Source organism: Marmota flaviventris, chromosome 17, assembly GCF_047511675.1.
Source record: "Marmota flaviventris isolate mMarFla1 chromosome 17, mMarFla1.hap1, whole genome shotgun sequence".
In the NCBI taxonomy this organism is placed as follows: domain Eukaryota; kingdom Metazoa; phylum Chordata; class Mammalia; order Rodentia; family Sciuridae; genus Marmota; species Marmota flaviventris.
The window spans coordinates 30,240,890-30,245,280 of NC_092514.1; the positions used below are offsets into that span (position 1 = coordinate 30,240,890).

General features: G+C 44.7%; 1 pseudogene; it reads right to left on the reverse strand.

Annotated features, from left to right (window-relative positions):
• Positions 1-273: 273 nt before the first annotated feature.
• On the reverse strand, positions 274-1,201 carry LOC139702468 (olfactory receptor 9G19-like; annotated as a pseudogene).
• Between the last annotated feature and the right edge of the window lie 3,190 nt (positions 1,202-4,391).

Here is a 4,391-nt window from a genome sequence, read left to right on the forward strand (position 1 = left end):
TCCAACTCAAATATCAATGTTAAAAAAAGAAGTCATTTTTAGGGTAAAACCTGAAGAAATCACAATTTGTTTTTCTGTGTTGGAAAAGTATATAAAACCACTGAAGCAAAAGATCATCTGGAGAGAGAAGCCAAGCAGCAGGTGGTGGGGTGGGGAGGGGTCTGCAGGGTGAAGGATCAGCAGGATGCAGGGGGAGGAATGGGGTAAGGTTTGTCTGCACCCCCTGGTCATCAGACCCCTGGACACGAGCCCACACTGTGCGGTCACTAGCACTCAGAACTTTCCCTGACAGTACAGTCTGTGTAGCGCAACCTTCATGTCTCGGTTCCTCAGAGAGTAGATGACAGGATTCAAGGAAGGGGTGAGGATGGAGTAGAAAATGGATGCCAGGCGACCCTGGGTGGGGGAGTACTGAGACGCAGACCTCAAATAGGTGAAGCTTCCACTGGTATAAAACAGAAGGACCGTGGTCAGGTGAGAGGAGCAGGTGGAGAAGGCCTTCCACCGGCCATCCATGGAAGGCATCCGCAGGAGGGTGGAGATGATGTGGATGTAGGAGAGGACCTTGAGGGCAAAGGAGCTCATGATGACACAGCTGCCCACAGCGAAGACCATCTCCTCGCTGGAGTGGAAGTTGGCACAGGAGAGTCTCATGAGAGGAGGAATGTCGCAGAAGAAGTGCTCAACAACATTGGGCCCACAGAAGGGAAGGGAGAAGGTGTTGAGGGCCAGGAAGTCTGCATAGATGGCCCCGCCCACCCAGGCCAGGACCACCAAGGCACAGCAAAGCCTCTGGCTCATGATGGCCCCATAGAGCAAGGGCCTGTAGATGGCCATGCACCGGTCATAAGCCATGGCCCATGAGCAGAAAGCACTCGGTCGAAGCAAGTGTAAAAAACATGTAAAGCTGCGTGACACACTCAAAGTATGAAATGACCCCAGATCCCTGAAGGGTGGTTTCCAGTGCCTTGGGGATGGTGACCGAGGTGTAGCTTAGATCCACAAAACACAGATTCTTCAGGAAGAAGTACATGGGCGAGTGGAGGCGGCTGTCTCTAACCACAGCTGTGATGACAGAGATATTCCCCAGGAGGGCAAAGGCATAAACCAAGGAGAAAAATAAGACGACCACTAATCTCCATTCTGGGATGTCTGAGAAGCCCCTGAGGATGAACTGGGTCACTCTGGTGTGATTGAACATTTCTCCCTCTCTGAAGTTGTGTTCTGATGCAGTGGCCACAGAGAGCTAAGAAAGAGAACAGAAACAGGAGATGAACTGGAAACCTTGTCCATGAAGGTCTTTTGTCTACAGAAGTTCATCTTCTCTCAATGGAAAAACACCCAAGAAGCAGCTTATGTAATGATCATAACTCAGGGAATTATGTAATGATTTTGATGAACCAATCTGCAGCCTGTGTCCAAGTCAACTGCTCTCATCACATTGCTGGAAAACAGAGCCTCATGGAAGAGAGGGAGAGGGGAGGACAAAGGGGGAGAACAGAGGAGAGGAGAGGAGAGGAGAGGAGAGGAGAGGAGAGGAGAGGAGAGGAGAGGAGAGATGTCTCACCAATTTTTCCTCCCCCTTCATTTTGGATGGCTTCGGGTAACAAGTTTCATGTATTTACTTCATACATTGCCACAGTTCACCACTTTGTAGTGTTTCAAAATTAACTCCATCAGTGATGTTTTAGCCAATGGAGAGATGTGTATTTTTTAACTCCTTCCTTCCTCATGGTGTGACTGCCTATAGATTCCCCAAGCACTCCTAGATTTTTTTTTTGTATGATTACCTTCTTTCCCAGTTCCCTTTACTGGTGTCAATTTTGCTGTCTGTCCCTAAACTATTGATTTTCTTGTTTTTATTTTTTGGAAAGTTAAATGATTTTACTGGGTTTTTTTGTAGTTTCAGGATTTACTAAATTAGTAAATGTTTTTTTTTTCATTTGTGAAGTACAATTAAAGTATTGATCAGAAAATATTTAATATGTCAAAACCCGAAAGACAACCTCAACTTCTAGGTAAAAATATAAAAACAAAACAACAACAAATACCAATGACAAGGAACAAAAGATATGGAGGAAGGAGGACCAGATCAGGAGGAAGAGGAGAAGGAGGTGGGGGCTAAGACAGAGAATTAAATGCAGTCCCTCTTCAGTAAAACTACTAATAGAACATACAGGCGAGAACAGGAATTTGTTTCACTGCCACTCAGGATTCTGTCTGTCTGTGAAGGTTGGCTGGGTCTCTCTTTATACTGCAAATGTTACCTGAAAGGAGGTAGGATGAACCTCTTTTCTTGGAAAGAATAAAGTAGAAGCCCATTCTTCAGAGCTTAGTCTATGACCTGCAGAAAAAGCCTTCTCCTTTAGAAGATTCTTGTTCATTGTGCTATGTGTAATTCAGACAACTGGATTTTGCAGTATGGACATAGCCACATCCCTCCATGTTTACAGCATGACTCCCAATAGCTAAGATATGGAACCAGCCCACGTGCCTATGAAGAGTGAATGGATAAAGACAATGTGGTCTATATATGCTACGGAGTTTACTCAACCATAAAAACGAATGAAATGATGTCATTTGCTGGTCACTGGATGGAACTGGAGGAAAGGGGATGGAACTGGAGAACTTCATGCTAAGTGAAATAAGAGAGTAAGAAAATCAACAGTGGAATATTTCCTCTGATATGATTAAATACATCCATGTAAATTTTTGTCCACAGTCACCTCATGTGGAAGAGTCCTAGAATTATTTCATATCCTCAAACACATTGAGGTTAAGTTGATCACAATAAACATATTGGCATTAGAATACCTAAAAACAGTTTTGAGGGATCTTTTATTAAAAAAACCCTGCTAATGCCCAGGGAAATTGTCTTTTACTGAATGCATAAACTTGATGTAAGCCTTGATTCTAGGTGTGCATACCAAATCCCTGCACCTTAGAGGTCTGGGTTTAGTATTTATTTCCTACTTGCCATTTTTTCCCTCTGCAAGCATGATCCTTCTGAGCAGGATGGGACTCTGTCTTTCACTTTATGCAGTAAGTGCTCTGGACCAAGCCCAGTTCGTGCTCAGTGGAGAATAAAGGAGTGAGCAGCCTGAGTGCAACCTGGAACGTTGCCCTTCACACACTCGGCTTTTAGATTTGATTCTGCAGGAGCTCGCTCTAGCATTTCTAGCAGCAGTAGTGCTCAAGCTGCTGCATAAGGACAGTTAGGAATCTTGCAGACACTCAACAGAACAGCACTATGAAATATGATCATACTGATTATTAAAAATTATTGAATGGTAGAAGCTTATCTGCTGTTCTGAGCCTGCTCTTCCCCAATGTACCCCAAACTCCAGAGAAGGCATTCCCTATCTGCAGCAGAACTGGAGAGCCAAGAACACAGTCCATCTCTGATTCCCACAGCTCCTCTCTGTATTCAACATTAGTAAGAATTGAAAGAGGACAGTTGACTGAGACCCTCCAATCATTGACTCCAGGCCAGTCAGTGTGCAGATAGAATCTGGACTTGGAGAACACTAAAGAGCATTGATATAGGTGTGGCTGCTACCAAAGCTATGTTCCTGAGCAGCTTTTGGGGGCAGTCCTGGAATTTTCCGTTGGATGGAGACATCTGTGCAATATTTGGGGAATGGCAAGTTGTGCAGAGTTCAACCCCTAGAGTTCCTATAGTGGGGAGAGGTATCTTGGGGTCTTCTCCTACCTGGAATTCCTGATGCAACCTGTCACATATATCCCCTGTCAAGTACAAAGAAAAATAATTCAAAGAATGGTGTGGGGATGGGTGTACATAGAGGTCCTTGGGGAAACCCAGAAGGGTGTGAATGCTCAGGTGGTCAGGCATGAAGCCGCAGTTAGCAGAATGTCCACATGTCTCATGCCAGAGACACCCAGGTGAGTCTATGGCTCCTGGTTCAAAGTTCAAAGAATAGGTGAGAGTTTGTGCCTGGGCTGAGGCTAATCCAAGAGGGTTTGGAGCCAGATGTCTCCCCTTTCCATCCCTGAACCACTTCCCCTGTCCTCCCTCATTGCAAGAGGACCTGAGGAACCCTGGATGGTGAGGTCCCTGGGATTTTATAAGAGAGATGTCAGATCCTGAGTGTGGGATGCATGCTTGGATGGATGCGGAAACATTTGTTACCAATTGTACGTGGAGGTGAATGGAATATAGTGAGTCTCACCAGGAGTCACTGAAGTTCAGATGTTTGCTAATATTAGTAGTTCTGGAAATTAAAATTGTGCTAATGAACATTTGCATTGTGAAAACTTGTGCCTTCTAAACAGTAAAACATTATTCCCCTGAGAAGGTCTTTGTTAACAAAATTAAGCTTTAACCCAGTATCCTCGAATACTCTTCTTTCTAGAGGATGCCAACCAATGAA